The sequence below is a fragment of the Oncorhynchus keta genome, chromosome 34 (genome assembly GCF_023373465.1).
Source record: "Oncorhynchus keta strain PuntledgeMale-10-30-2019 chromosome 34, Oket_V2, whole genome shotgun sequence".
NCBI lineage: Eukaryota > Metazoa > Chordata > Actinopteri > Salmoniformes > Salmonidae > Oncorhynchus > Oncorhynchus keta.
Window position 1 is genome coordinate 56,993,338 of NC_068454.1, and position 17,351 is coordinate 57,010,688.

Below are 17,351 nucleotides of genomic sequence, written 5' to 3' on the forward strand. Positions count from 1 at the left end.
CATCTGTGGACCTATTGGGGCGGTAAGCAAATTGGAGTGGGTCTAGGGTGTCAGGTATGGTGGAGGTGATATGGTTCTTGACTAGTCTTTCAAATCACTTCATGATGATGGAAGTGAGTGCTACTGGGCGATAGTAATTTAGCTCAGTTACCTTAACTTTCTTGGGAACAGGAACAATGGTGGCCACAGCAGACTGGGATAAGGATTGATTGAATATGTCCGTAAACACACCAGCCAGCTGGTCTGCGCATGCTCTGAGGATGCGGCTAGGGATGCCATCTGGGCCGGCAGCCTTGCGAGTCCTAACAAGTTTAATTGTTTTACTCACGTTGGCTGCAGTGAAGGAGAGCCCGCAGGTTTTGGTAGCGGGTTGTGTCGGTGGCACTGTATTATCCTCAAAGCGAGCAAATAAGTTGTTTAGTTTGTCTGGGAGCAAGACATCGTGGTCCGCGACGGGGCTGGTTTTCCTTTGTGGTCCGTGATTGACTGTAGTCCCTGCCACATACCTCTCGTGTCTGAGCCGTTGAATTGTGACTCTACTTTGTCTCTATACTGACACTTAGCTTGTTTGATTGCGGAGGGAAAAGCTAAACTGTTTGTATTCGGTCATGTTTCCGGTCGCCTTGCCCTGATTAAAAGTCGTGGTTCACGCTTTCAGTTTTGTGCGAATGCTGCCATCAATTCACGATTTCTGGTTGGGGACAGTTTTAATAGTCGCTATGGGTACAACGTCACTGATGCACTTGCTAATAAACTTGCTCACCGAATCAGCGTATTCATCAATGTTGTTGTCCGATGCTATGCGGAACATATCCCAGTCCACATGATCGAAGCAATCTTGAAGCGGAATCCAATTGGTCAGACCAGCGTTGAACAGACCTGAGCACGGGCATTTCCTGTTTTAGGTTCTGGAAGTTTTGGAAATCTTGAAGCGAGTGGAGACAATAGAGATCCTCACCCTTGAGCTCATCTAACGTTAGCGAGTAATATACTTGGAAGCGATGGGTGGTGTGCAAGCTTCCTGAGTCTGACTATGACACTCCTCCCTCTTCTCTGGCAGCGAGGTTTTGGAGTATCACCCGGGATGAATGGGGCTGTCTTGGGCAGTTCAAACAAAGGATCCAGGTCCGGGAAGTCGAATTTCTGGTGTGTGACCACCAATATACTTTCCAAAAGTTCTTTGGGGCTGTAGGTAATAGTACTAGAAACGTTCTGAGCAAATCATGTAAAACATAACAAACAAAAAAAAGAAATAATGCAAAGTTGGCTAGGAGCGAGAAACAGGGTGTCCGTGTCTGTCGGCTCCATCTTGTTCAAGAGAGAACTTTCGAGGGGACTAAGCTTACGGCCTAGATTCAATCAGATCAAGCGTTAACTGGCGATAGCCGACGACCGCATAACTGGTGTTTTGGTTGTGTCGGAGGTGTAACTGCTTTAGAGTTATGAAATCGGTGATTGGTTGCTCGTGTAGTTATCACAAAGCCACACCGTCCTACTGTTAGAAGTTCAGAACGAGAAAGTGTAGGCAATTTAGAAATAATGACACTCAAATTTAAAATCATTCAAACTAAATAAAAAGCATTTATATTAGCCTAACTGAGGTGTAGATTACAACACACATTCCAGTGTTCGAATTTATAACAAGACCGCTTGAGATTATTACTAATGCGACTCGGCGCATCCAATGGCAATGTCTGCAATAGTTATGACACCGGGAGTCATTTTCTGATTTGACAGATCCAACACAGTCCAACACCTGCTACGCAGTTGTCAGTTATCGCAGGTTAAGGCAGAACTGATTGAAACTAGCCCTAAGTAATAGTCAATGCAACATTTAACATATGCCATAAAATGACACATTGTTGCACACCGATAAAAAAAATGTGGAAACCTTTGGACTCCCTGCAGATGTGACATTGGAATTCTACCCACTATCTTTATTGAGCTATTTTTACACTTAAGACTTACAGGGGAAATTATGGCATGGGCTCATTTTTTTTTTCATTTTTGACCTTGGATGACATAGGGGGAAAGGGTTATCTTTCACAGTTGCACACCTTATAGTGTTTACAGCAGAACACTGATGATGTATGGTCAGGGTAGTCTTGCAAGGTAATTAACAAATGATGTTTTGGCTAACAAAAGCATGGCCTTGATTTGGATGCATCACTTTGAGAGAGCCCCACAGCTAGACCCACACAAGGATGGCGCTTAATAGAGGTTGATGAATGGACTGTTTCCCTGGACCAAGCAGGTGGACCCCCCCATCCCTCCGCCAACACACACGCACCGCACATAGCACACAAATATCACCCCTTATGGAGAGCGTGTACAGATGCAAGGTGAAAGATGGCAAAGAGGAGACCAATTATCCTCCAGACGAATGACCTGGGAAGCGGGAGGCCTGATCATTTTTCCTGCTGAGGTCTGGAACTCTGCTGATGACGGATACCTCCATCTCCTCCTCATAGAAGCCTCTGCCTCTTCATGCTACCAAGTGCCCATCTTAAAGACACATTTACCTCCCATACTGTTAAGCTTACATGGTAGCTTTATTGTTTACTGTGGAAATCTTCTCACAATGGTATGCATCAGAAACAGTATTTATGCCTTGCATGTGTAATCAGAAAAGGATGCTTAAGAAAACATACAGTAGTTTCCTGTGATTTTACTTAAATACAGTATTTAGAGAAGGCATGAAAGACTTGCCATAGTTTGATAGTAAGCGGTGCGTGGTTGAAATCACTGGGAAAGTCAAGCCAGGAAAAAAATACATATTACAACCTATGTGTTGTGATAATTGTGTTGTTTGCTCTAAAAACCTGTTAGTTCAAATACCTTGCCACCGTCATATATAGACTTAAGGTCAAGACAATGAGAAGATACAGTGGCAGAATAAATTCAAACCACACCTTTGTTTCATCACAAAACCTGACAGCAACATCTGTCCGGTGGAGTCCACAAAGCATATTGCATGTAACAAACAGTTAGCATGGTCAATCAAGTAAACTTTTCATACATTTTTTGGACTACTAAACAACTATTAATTTAGAACACCAGAGAGTTATTGCAAGTCGCAAAGTAAACAGGAGCTGCCTCCACTATTCCAGCACCATTTCAACTTCAACATCATTAAATCATCTATGTTCAGTCTAATAGTTTGACAAGTAAAAGATCCAAAACTATTTAGTCAAATCAATGTAAGATAAATGTGTATGATAAGATAAACCATGTTACTGATCTGTGTGTGTGTGTGTGTGTGTGTGTGTCCCCTCTCACGTCGCGGAAAAGTTCTGACTTTGTCATACAGTACAGGCTTTTTTTGTGGCCGTAGGCTACCTGGCTAAAGGAAAGGGCCCATTTTAGTTAGCTAACCACCGGAGGACAACAACACAATTAGATGCAACAATTCAAGATATATACAGTCAATTATGTTCTGTTTTTGATGTGGTGTGAATTGTTTTTATATTTTAAATATATTTATTAAGGGAGGCCAAATGCTCACTGGCTTCCCTTGCATTCAATGCTACAGGCAGCAACAATATCATACCATTTTTAACCAGACAGCATCAGATAAATGGGCTACAGAGAGGCACTGTTTTGCTCGCTCGGACGCTTGACCTTTCGGACGCTTTATCCGGTGAGATACATTTAGCCTCTATCAAATTGAAGGCAAATTATGAAACAGAGGTGAAAGAAAGGATTTTATATGGTATTTTTTTCTTGGTCAATTTTTGGGGTAGGCCTAGTTTCCCATGGCATCCATGAATACACAATACTGAATTTGCAGCTGTCACGTCTAGTCAAGGTGGGTGGAATCAGGCGCAGAGAGCAAATAGTGATAAGTAGTTTATTCTCCGGTAAACAAAATACAAACAGGGTGAAATTATCCAAAACAGGATAACAGACAAACCGGAGAATAAATAAACACAAAAACACCAACAGACGAAACGAAATGACAAAACAAACAATCCCGCACAAAACAAGGGCGGGACAATCTACATTATATACAGATACTAATTAACTAAGACACAGGTGAAAACAATCAGACAAAACCAACAGATACACGAAAAGGGATCGGTAGTGGCTAATAGGACGGTGACGACGACCGCCGAGCACCGCCTGAACGGGCAGGAGAGCCAACCTCGGCGGAAGTCGTGACAGCAGCATTGTTACTAAACATTTTATGGGATAATTAGAACTAGGACAAAGTAAAAGCATTTCAAATGTATATCTTACTTGTTAAGTCCCCATAAGACAAACTCAAAAGGTCACTCACAACAAAGGGAACTAACAAAGAAAATCACTGAAAACAAAACAAAACAGAAAAGTGGTTCTTGAAAGGCACCCGCTGAAAGTTGGCAAAGCCACTAGTAAGGGGTTCTAAAGGACACCCACCATGGATTCCCACTAGGTTTGCCTCTGAAAAGACAAACTAAAAGAAAACCCACAACAATTTAGGATTGGGAGTAAAAAGAATATGGAGCGAAACAAACAGGGGAAACCACAACTCAGGCTTCTTTCAAATGTATATAGGTTGGGCTTGAACTCACACCTCAGCTGATGTGAAGTGTAGCTCTCTCAAGCTCAACTGGAGCACTGGGCCAGCCGCTGCTAAATAGCACCTGGTCCAACACAGGTGAAACACCTTCCCACTAACGAGATAGCAACCAGCGCAGGTGTAACACTTCCACACCTCCACTTGCTTTGTGTGTGAGGAAAATAAAAGGCAAATAATCTTTTTGCCAAAGCAGGCACTGACAATGTATTGTTTTCATGGAGTTCCAATCTGCCTCTGTCAACAACACAGGGTAGCTAGGTAGTAGAATGACTAATTTGTACAATCTCCTGATACAAATGTACTATTTTAAACATGTGTAAATGACACTCTGATTTACATAATGTATAGACGGTAAGAGAAAACAATACAGTCCGACCCAGGGTTCTAATCTACATAGTGGCAGAACAAGTTACTTAGTCAATGAAAGATTTTCAAAATAAATTAACACAGGATTTTGCCCGGAGAACTATTTTAATCAGAATATACTATCACTTTCCATTTTTGCTCAATGAATCGTGTGAATTATAGTCATATTACAAATGGCAAATCTTTGCAGGCTATTAGTTTGTTTCTTTAGGGGTATAATAGAAGACATGCTTCATTTAGGTCCCAGTTGTGTCCCGGAGCAATACAGAATGAATTGCATTATTTCCAACAGCTGCCATTTTCAAATGATCTTATCAGAAGTGCTCTAACATAATGCGGCAGGGGGAAGTTATTATTCCAGACCAGCCGCTTCAGTCTCTCCATAATGGCATTCATCTTTTCAGATGAGGTATTTTACTTCCAGTTCTCCATCCTTCTCAAACATTCCTAGCGATTTTTACTTAATTACTTAATGCATTTTTCCTCAGATGGTTTCTGTCAGCGGATACATTCCCAAGGAGAAGATGTATATTCACCAATAGTTTTTTTTGTCTTAACAGCATTATCATTTTAATGCTAATGCCGGGGCTTTAGTTAACTCTTTTGTGTAAACTGTTTTCTTTGGAAATACATGAAAACCGAAATAATACAAATGCAATCACACCAAAAGTTCAATGCATTGATTACATTTGGTGGATCTTGAGTCTCTGTGGAGATTTCGATTTCATGGGACAAATGTTTTGTTTTTATACCCAGCATTTGTTTTCTAGTTTTGGATGACACCTGTTGGAACCTTGACTGCCTTAGCATTTCTATCAAAGAGAACATGGCACAAAGAACATGGATGTCATTATCTGACACTGGGCCAAAATAAGATAAATTAAGGTTAGTCAAATCAAAGCAAATTGTATTTGTCACATGCGCCGAATACAATACATACGCCGTCTACAAGGTGTAGACCTTACAGTGAATGCTTACTTACAAGCCCTTAACCAACAATACAGTTTTAAGAAAATCCCTATAAAAAGAAAGAGATAAGAATTACGAATAATTAAGAGCAGCAGTAAATAACAATAGTTGTGCATTGTACAGGTACAGTCAATGTGTCAATGTGGGGGGCACCGGTGTCAAGGTAATTGAGGTAATTATTTACATGTAGGTAGAGTTATTAAAGTGGTTATGTATAGATAATAACTGAGTAGAAGCAGCAGCGTGGGGGGGGGGTGCAAATAGTCTGGGTAGCCATTTGATTAGCTGTTCAGGAGTCTTATGGCTTGGGGGTAGAAGCTGTTTGGAAGCCTCTTGGACCTAGACTTGGCGCTCCGGTACCGCTGGCTGTGCGCTAGCAGAGAGAACAGTATGACTAGGGTGGCTGGAGTCTTGGACCATTTTTAGGAACTTCCTCTGACACCGCTGGGTATAGAGGTCCTGGATGGCAGGAAGCTTGGCTGGGCTGTACGCACTACCCTCTGCAGTGCCTTGCGGTCAGAGGCCGAGCAGTTGCCATACCAGGCAGTGATACAACCGGTCAGGATGCTCTCGATGGTGCAGCTGTAGAACCTTTTGAGGATCTTAGCACCCTTGCCAAATTTTTTCAGTCTCCTTCGGGGTAATAGGTTGTGTCGTGCCCACTTCACGACTGTGTTGGTGTGCTTGGACCATGTTAGTTTGTTGGTGATGTGGACGCCAAGGAGCTTGAAGCTTTCAATCTACTCCATTTCAGCCTCATCGATGAAAATGGGGGCGTGCTCGGGCCTCCTTTGTTGTCCTTGCACCACACGGTCAGGTCTCTGACCTCCTCCATATAGGCTCTCTCATCGTTGTCGGGGATCAGGCCTACCATTGTTGTCATCAGCAAACTTAATGATGACGTTGGAGTCGTGCCTGGCCGTGCAGTCATGGGTGAACAGGGAGTGCAGGAAGGGACTGAGCACGCATCCCTGAGGGGCCCACATGTTGAGGATCCCGTCAGGAAGTCCAGGATCCAGTTGCAGAGGGAGGAGTTTAGTCCCAGGGTCCTTAGCTTAGTGATGAGCTTTGAGGGCAATTTGGTGTTGAATGTTGAGCTGTAGTCAATGACTCGCATTCTTACATAGGTGTTCCTTTTGTCCAGGTGAGAAGGGCAGTGTGGAGTGCAATAGAGATAGCATCATATGTGGATCTGTTGGTGTGGTATGCAAATTAGAGTAGGTCTAGGGTTTCTGGGATAATGGTGTTGATGTGAGCCATGACCAGCCTTTCAAAGCATTTCATGGCTACAGATGTGTGTGCTACAGGTCGGTAGTCATTTAGGCAGGTTACCTTAGTGTTCTTGGGCACAGGGACTATGGTGGTCTGCTTGAAACATGTTGCTATTACAGACTCAGTCAGGGAGAATGATGCTTAAATAAGAACAAATTCATATTTACAATTAGCAAGATATGCTAAATGCTTTACCTTACTACAGTATTTGGCTGAACAAAGAACAGGGACAAATGAGGACACCATGGAGACATCTTTAATGAGGGACAATCACACTATCTTTATTCTGTCCATCCTGTCAGTGGTTATTAGCTAATTTGGAGGAGGGTTATATGGTGATTTTATGGTAAGGAGGGGCTAGGGATTCAGGATACAGAAGAAAAAAATAAAGTCACAGTCTGTTAAATCTTTGTTCAGCTATTCTTTATTCAACTAGTCAGAATTGACCCTGTCAAAATAAATACGTAAAACAATGATCAATCAGTACATACAATAATGCATTTCAGAATAATTGTATCTGAATATGTGATAAAAGAAACTCAAGGAAATGTAATGTAAAAGTCTCCATTGGTTTATTAAACCAAGGATATGCATATTATTGATACCATTTGAAAGGAAACACTTTGAAGTTTGTGGAAATGTGAAATTAATGTAGGGGAATATAACATATGGTAATATAATATAACATCTGGTAAAAGATAATAGAAAGGAAAAAACAGCCGTTTGAAATGCAAGAGAAAGGCCATAATGTATTATTCCAGCCCTGGCACAATTTAGATTTTGGCCACTAGATAGCAGCAGTGTATGTGCAAAGTTTTAGACTGATCCAATGAACCATTGCATTTCTGTTCAAACTTTTGTTTCAAGGCTGCCCAAATGTGCCAAGTTGATTTATATATAACTGTTCATAGGTTCATAACTGTGCACTCTAACTACTGTAAATTGGACAGTGCCGTTAGATTAACAATAATTTAAGCTTTCTGCCAATATCAGATATGTCAATGTCCTGGGAAATGTTATTGTTTACTTACAACCTCATTAGCACACATTAGCTCCACCGTCTCACAGGTGAAATCCTGTCAGTCAGTCAGTTAAGAACAACTTCTTATTTACAATGACTGCCTAGGAACATGGGTTAACTGCCTTGTTCAGGGGCAGAATGACAGATTTTTACCTTGTCAGCTCAGGGATTTGATCTAGCATCTTTTCAGATACTGGCCCAATGCTCTAACCACTAGGCTACCTGCCACCCTAAGAGGTTGGAGAGCTACAGGATGGAAAGAGAGAATGAGAGAGAGCTTAGAATAACAATGAACATTTATTTTGCTTAACTGATTTGGCCCTTGCTTATTAATTGATGTGTACTCTTAACAGCTCAGATAGGTGCTTTAGCTGCCGATTGCAACCTTTTTCAGTGGTATCATAATATTGTGAGTGTTCTGGAAAAAAGGAGAAAAGTAAATTTTTGCTGAAAATGATTTGATTTAATGTCATTACTTGCCTCATTGTTGGTGACCATGAACAAAAATATAAATTTACTGATGGCACACTATTGATTCCAAGGTTACAAAATTGTTAAATCTAGGAATTGATTTGCTTGCTGTCATCGTAGCCTAGTGGTTAGAGCGTTGGACTAGTAACCGGAAGGTTGCGAGTTCAAACCCCCGAGCTGTCGTTCTGCCCCTGAACAGGCATTTAACCCACTGTTCCCAGGCTGTCATTGAAAATAAGAATGTGTTCTTAACTGACTTGCCTGGTTAAATAAAGGTAAAAATAAAATAAAAAATCACAAACAGTTATATATTATGCTAATATATTGAAGGTCAATCAATATACAAGTGACGTTGTATTTAATACAGACTATTTCACTGCATAAAATAAGTTACATTTTCCAATGACATTGGCATCTTGTAATATATGTTCAACTGCAACTAACTGGTCCATATCCATTTTTATAAACATTTTGTAGTTTGCTTTAGCAATCTCTTCCCTTTGAGGAGTATTAATTTAAGTCAATTAGCATAAAATACAAATGTAAATAAGATTTAGTACAAACACAATCAGGCTTGATTTTATTCAACATTTCTCCCCGAAACTGAACACTCCTACTTCATCATCTCTGAGTAGAGATATTATATTGCACATAATAATAAACTTCCTTCCTTTCTCTTGTTTGTCGATCAAAAGTGTCCACTTGCCAACTTGAATAGGAATAGATTACGTTCTGATTACTTTAATAATATATGAGAAATCTAATGAACATATTCATAATCTGGCACATAAGCCGAGTGTGGCGGCGTCGAGCGTTGATTAAAGTTTGCCTGTTTGGCATTTGGATAATGAACAAACACTGTAGAGAAATGGCAACCATTAACCTTTGCGCCATCGTCAGTGAAATGACTCCATTTTAAGTCCTTCTGTTCAAAACCACTGAAATAGGACGTTACAATTTCTTACCCACATTTTCTACCACATTACCTTTCAAGAAGCAGACTGTCTGATGGTTTTGTGTTGCCAATGGACATACATCACACGGCCCTCAATAGTAAGCTATACTTATGCCTGCCAGAACACTTTTAATGTCTATATTTACCTATATTCAGAGTATGAATGGAATTCATTGCATGTCCTCATTGAGTTAATTGGCCAGAAGAGCATGCACCACACAAAGCAGACATGATTCACCTCTTATCCCGATCAGGCTATAAATACTCAACCATTTAAACTCTGCTACCACAAATCAGCACTGTAGACAGCTCCTTGTTACACGTCCAATGTAAACACAACGTACATTCCCCTTACATAGCTCCTGTGGAATGTTCTACTATTCCATTCAATTCAGATGAAGTCCATTTGCAGCAAAAACATGTTTTTTTTTACTTATAGAAAAATATGTCTTCTTTTCATTCTGAACAATCTCTTTCTCGTCTAACCTTTAAGTATTCCACTCTCTGATTCAGAGGGGATGGGTTGAATGAGGAAGACATATTTCAGTTGTACAACTGACTAGGTATCCCCATTTCCTTTTCCCTTTTAATGACAGAGCGGTAAGGTAAACTAGTGTGTTGAAGTGAAGACACACACAGAAGTGTAACGTTCAAGAGTTTGTACATGTGTACATGCATAAGAGTTTGTACATGTGTGTCTCCGTTTGTTGAGTTCCTTGTTGCCTACATCGTGTGTTGACAACCTGCAGAGAGCACCAGATGTCCCTCTACATAATGGGGTGTTTGGTTGTCTTACTATTGCTCCAAAGTTCTGTTTGTTTGTTCAAAGTATGTTCTTTCTTGGCACACCATCTGACCAATGGTGTGACTCACAGTGTTCCAACTGGATATGTTTATTGTGTAGTTCTGAGGCATGGTGTTGGTATGAAACCTGTTTCAACTCTTACCCAGCAACAACGATGATACGATACCAAACCTGGGTTTAGCACATCTCAAGAAACATGTCTGCCTTATTTGGCAAGAATCCCAGTTTAGGGATACCCTTTTCACTGCTGTTTCTATGAAAGGACAATGTCTTATATATACACTGGTCAAAAAAATAAAGGGAACACTAAAATAACACATCCTACATCTGAATGAATGAAATATTCTTATTAAATACTTTTTTCTTTACATAGTTGAATGTGCTGACAACAAAATCACAAAAAAAAATATCAATGGAAATCAAATTTATCAACCCATGGAGGTCTGGATTTGGAGTCACACTCAAAATTAAAGTGGAAAACCACACTACAGGCTGATCCAACTTTGATGTAATGTCCTTAAAACAAGTCAAAATGAGGCTCAGTAGTGTGTATGGCCTCCACGTGCCTGTATGACCTCCCTACAACGCCTGGGCATGCTCCTGATGAGGTGGCAGATGGTCTCCTGGGGGATCTCCTCCCAGACCTGGACTAAAGCATCTACCAACTCCTGGACAGTCTGTGGTACAACGTGGCGTTGGTGGATGGTGATGTCCCAGATGTGCTCAATTGGATTCAGGTCTGGGGAACGGGCGGGCCAGTCCATAGCATCAATGCCTTCCTCTTGCAGGAACTGCTGACACACTCCAGCCACATGAGGTCTAGCATTGTCTTGCATTAGGAGGAACCCAGGGCCAACCGCACCAGCATATGGTCTCACAAGGGGTCTGAGGAGCTCATCTCGGTACCTAATGGCAGTCAGGCTACCTCTGGCGAGCACATGGAGGGCTGTGTGGCCCCCCAAAGAAATGCCACCCCACACCATGACTGACCGACCGCCAAACCGGTCATGCTGGAGGATGTTGCAGGCAGCAGAACGTTCTTCACGGCGACTCCAGACTGTCACATGTGCTCAGTGTGAACCTGCTTTCATCTGTGATGAGCACAGGGCGCCAGTGGTGAATTTGCCAATCTTGGTGTTCTCTGGCAAATGCCAAATGTCCTGCACGGTGTTGGGCTGTAAGCACAACCCCCACCTGTGGACGTCAGGCCCTCATGCCACCCTCATGGTGTCTGTTTCTGACCGTTTGAGCAGACACATGCACATTTGTGGCCTGCTGGAGGTCATTTTGCAGGGCTCTGGCAGTGCTCCTCCTGCTCCTCCTTGCACAAAGGCGGAGGTAGTGGTCCTGCTGCTGGGTTGTGCATCCTCCACGTCTCCTGATGTACTGGCCTGTCTCCTGGTAGCGCCTCCATGCTCTGGACACTATGCTGACAGACACAGCAAACCTTCTTGCCACAGCTCGCATTGATGTGCCATCCTGGATGAGCTGCACTACCTGAGCCACTTGTGTGGGTTGTAGACTCCATCTCATGCTACCACTAGAGTGAAAGCACCGCCAGCATTCAAAAGTGACCAAAACATCAGCCAGGAAGCATAGGAACTGAGAAGTGGTCGGTCTGTGTTTATCACCTGCAGAACCACTCCTTTATTGGGGGTGTCTTGCTAATTGCCTATAATTTCCACCTGTTGGCTATTCCATTTGCACAACAGCCTGTGAAATGTATTGTAAATCAGTGTTGCTTCCTAAGTGGACAGTTTGATTTCACAGAAGTGTGATTGACTTGGAGTTACATTGTGTTGTGTGTTTTGAGCAGTGTATATACTGTATATGTGATCGCAATTAGATGATATAGTTTGTGTTACTTCTTATATTATTGCTGTAAAATGTACCCGACACTTCATATAAAATGAATACACCACGATAACAAATATTGGGATATCTCTTTCTCTTTTCTCCCTCTCTTTCTCTCTCTCCCACTGTGTACACACTGGTTAAATCAACGTTGTTTACACTTGGAACAGACGTTGAATTGACGTCTGTGCCCAGTGGGCTCTATTTCTTTCTCTCTCTGATCATTATTCTTTCACACGTCCTTCATATCTCTCTCTCTCTCTCTCTCTCTCTCTCTCTCTCTCTCTCTCTCTCTCTCTCTCTCTCTCTCTCTCTCTGTGTGTGTATTTGGTGTTTGTGAGTCACGATTATGAAAACCATAAAACATGACGAGGAGTAGAGGGAGAGAGAGTTGTAAGGGCTCTTTGAACTCGATCCTAAATCACTTAGAGCAGCATGGCACATTTCTCAACTTACTACTCTCAGGTGACATACGGAGGACAACGCTGGCTACACTGAGTGCATAAAAGTGTCTGAGAGTAGCATTCGTCTTAATTATCCCGAGGAGAGCATTAACATGTATTAACTTGTAGGGCTTTTACCAGAGCAATGAAGGAAGATGTGACATGATGACACTAAATGCTCTCACTAAATGCACAGTGTTCGTTCGGGAGGCGTCTTACACCTATGCTGATTGACAGTTGCGTAAGATAAAATAGTCAGGGCCTTGAGCTTTCATGCCTTTTCGTTCAAAGCTCCATCGAGCACTGAAGGGATTTTAAATACAGCCCTGTTCAAATGTAAAGGGTATAGCAGCCTAGGTAGAAGTTTTGTAAAGAATTGATTGAGTTTCGTGTTGAGGGTTTAGCATATGGTGAATGGGAGGTGTGGAAAATCAACAGAAATGTGATTATAAAAAAAAAAAAGTGAGAACCGTTTGAAACACTTGAAACCAAATGACCATCTGTGGGATATTTCACATAGCAGGATGAATGAACTTCGATAAACATTCTGAACCGATCATATTTTCAAGAAAAGACAGGACTGATAACTCACTTATTCTCTTAAAAATCCATCCTAAACATGTTTACACAATAGAAATCCTACAAAGTGAATGACCCAACAGCTGAGGGATTTTCACCAGATGGATTCCAGTGAAATCCTATAGATCTTGCTTCTGATTTCCTTTGTAGCACAGATTCAACTAAAGGACAGACAGATGACATTTATGTAGAAACCTTAAAACTGAATAGAAGTTGGTGTAAGGACCTACAATAGGTTTCAGAATATCCTTTTGTGGTAACGGCTTTTAAAGGATTATGTATGCCCCCAGGAGAACTAGCACTTGTGAAGTGCAACTGGAAAACTTTCAGTTTGGAGCTTTATTCAGTCACTAGCTCTGTTCTACGGTTGGCCTTCAATCTGACTCAATAGATAGCGTCTGTTGGTAGATGGGCGGAATGTAATGACACTGGTATTTGTTGAGAGGATTGTAAAAGAAAACACTTCCCTTAACATTGTGCTGACTTTTCAATGTTTGCGGTCTGCTTGTTGGAAATTCTCAGTGAGAATGGAGGGAATGGTGTGATTCTCTTGGCAAGGTTCATTCCACATCAACAATGATCACTGATCTGTACGAGTCACAAGGATGAACCTATGTTGCGTTTTTGGTTACCCTTTATTTTACAGCCCGGTCAGTACTGGGTATTTATAGGTAAATGTCATGGTTCTTAACATAATTGATGGGTAACAACCGGTATTTCTATTGCCTATTTTCAGAGTACTTAGTTTCTTTATCATTGTATATTTAAGTACAGTATATTCTGTTACCAAGTATTGAGCAAGCAAGTACCTTGTACTTACAGGGATGTAAAATAAAGGGTTACAGCATTTTCTTAGCATTTGACTGCTAGCACATCCTACAAAACAACCACAATTGGTGTGCCAAAGCCTTTCAACCATTAATGTGTCCACAAGTGTATATGTTTACTGTACTAACATATTGTCAAAAGGTTACACTTCATGGTGTTACACTTCTGAATCAAGACACATTTTAACGTAGTGGGATATTTCTATAATAGTTCCATTAGTCCAAACCTTTAGAGGCAAGGCTTATTTTTTTGAATTTCGGTTCGTCCAACTACATGGTTGTTATTCCTTTAGGAAAACAGATTTGGGGCAAATATTCCCCTCTGTGTGTGTCATTTGCTGTTGGCAACCTTTGATAACATTCCCATTGTTTGAAAGCGTGGTCACACACACACACACACACACACACACACACACACACACACACACACACACACACACACACACACACACACACACACACACACACACACACACAAGCTCTCTGTTGGAAAGGGAGAAAAGTGTCAGCTGGAGGCACAGAAAGATAGGCCACCCTCGCTACACACTTAATCTTAATGAAAAACGAGTCTGCCTCCCAACTGGGTACTTTGGCTGACATCCATTGATGTCCTTTCCTCAATCTTTTTTTCTCACATCTTCTTAGCTGCAATGCGCCATGTAGATGTTTCTTGTATTTAAATATTGATAGAGATAAATGGTAGGCAACAGCAGTTATGGTTACGTGACTATGGCCATGACAGTTTGAGAATATGTAATTTCCTTTACCCCAATGACCATATACTAATGTGCACTTTGTTTTATTGGGTGCTTTTCAAAATATACAAAGTAACATTTTAGACATATTTCCTCCATACCTAGCTTACAGTAAAACATGATTAATTACTAATCAGTATTTTACTTTTCTGAGAGATATTGGCATCCATTAATTTCACAAGAGGAATTACTCAGGAAGATGGGCCAATTTCCAACTGACTAATGTGCCTATTATGATGTCAATTTCTCTATACCACAAGCAGTAGGCCTAAAACTTAAGGCATGTTTAGCAACATCAACCTTATGACCTTGGCAGCTCATTAGCGTTCAGGTGACAACTAATTTCCGTAAACCAGCAAAATAATATGGCGAGAAGCATCGTTAATTGTTACCTGCTGCTAAGTGGTGATGGCTGTGTGATCTGCTATCCAGGTAGTTGCACTGTATTGACAAAAGCTCTGCTGAGGCGATAATCTGGAAAATATACTGTACCAACAATTTCTCAATTTTCAACCTTTTATCTTTGCTTTAACTATGAATCTAGGTGATCCTACAGCGCCTCACCTTAATGATGCATGCAGAGAAATATTTGTTCTGGTTTTACATGAGAAATGCTGCTTTATTTAAGGGAATCAGTGTTTTTTCAACACCTTTCTATACCTCACCGTACGAAGATAACGGAACAGAGCCTTTTAGTCAAATGTTTTATGAGATTGGAGAACACATTGGGAGGGATCTTAGACCATTCTCTCATACATAATATTTTGATATCCTTGGTCTGCGCTTATGGACTGCCCTCTTCAATTCTAATCACAGGTTTTCAATGGGGTTCAATTCCAGAAACTGAGATGTTCCTTACAAAATGTTGATTTTGTGGCCATTTCTTTGTTGATTAATATGTGAGTTTAGGATTACTTTTTTGCTGGAAGATCCACTTGCTGCCAAGTTTCAGCCTCCTGGCAGAGCCAACCAGGTTTTTGGCAAAAAAAAGTCCTGGTACTGGGTAAAGTTCATGATGCCGTTGAGCTTAACAAGGGCCCAAGGACCAGTGGAAGCAAAATAGCCCTATAACATCAAAGATCCACCATCATATTTTACAGTAGGCATGGGGTTCTTTTCTGCTTATGCATCCTTATTTCGACACCAATCATACCACTGGGGTGTATGGCCAAAGAGCTCTATTTTCATGTCATCCAACAAATGTTAATGCCTGGAGTTTGCTAAACAGCATTGGCACCTGGATTGGAACAATGCTATGGTCACGCACACCATAGCTCTTTGTCCACGCACACCAGTGGTGGGTGTGGTATCGCAAAATCAAACATTTTGCAATGGCCATCTCAGTCTCCAGTCTTGAACCCCATTGAAAACTTGTAGTTTGAATTGAAGAGGGCAGTCCAAAGATTCTGTATGGAGGAATGGTCTAAGATCCCTCCCATTGTGTTCTCCAAACTCCTTAAACATTTTAGAAAAATGCTCAATGCCGTTATCCTCGTAAGGTGAGGTATGAAAGGTGTTGAAAAAAGAGGTGGCATTCATTTTTACCCGTATCCTTTTGAGAGAAAAAAACATATGACTTGTTAAACAAAATCTATTTCTCTGAACAATTGCGTTAGTATACCATCTTTATCAAAGTTGCCTATAATTTTGGATGTGACTATATGTGAGTGAGAGGGGTAAACATGACATAATTTGGACACTATGGCTTAATTTAAACTTAATACATGGTTGCCTCCACTGTAGTGTCACGACATTGGAGAATAGAAAACCAATTGAATTACAGTGATAAGTGCTGTATTTACAGAAGGGAAAGAAGGAATTAGCCATTTTCCTTCCTTCCGTCGTAATACCAACGGGCTCCAAGTTGAGTTTGTTGAACATGCTGTGTTGGTCTCCACTTGTACTGTTAACAACAGCCTAGAGCTGAGTCCTGACCGTTGCGCCTGTCAGATCACGAACTTGGAGCTGTGACTTTCTCTTCTTAACACTCACGTCAATTCTGGGTCTTCGCTGGAGGGTAGGAGGCCTTGTCATGAGTAGTAGGCCGAAGAGGCCTGGGCCTTGGTTAAAGGGTCTTGTCCCTCTTGGGGGATACTCTGACAGGGTCGCTCCTTGGGGTTCCCAGCATGTCATTACACATTAAGGGATCCAGAAAGCCAGTGAATAAGGGTTTGACATGTTAAACCCCACTAGCCGAAGGGTTGAGGACTTAATTAAGTCCTCATAACTCCAAAATACTCTTCATTCATATTCGGGATTTGGGATTTGAGTTCTTCACTGTGTGACTACTACATCAGAAAATATTTGGTTTTTCTTATGCGAAAATATACTTCTGTCTTTGAGTAGATAAAAAACCTTGTTGGTGTACAAACATTTGATGATGATATTTCATGGATATATAATCGGTCTGTCACACCCTGATCTGTTTCACCTGTCTTGTGCTTGTCTCCACCCCCCTCCAGGTGTCGCCCAT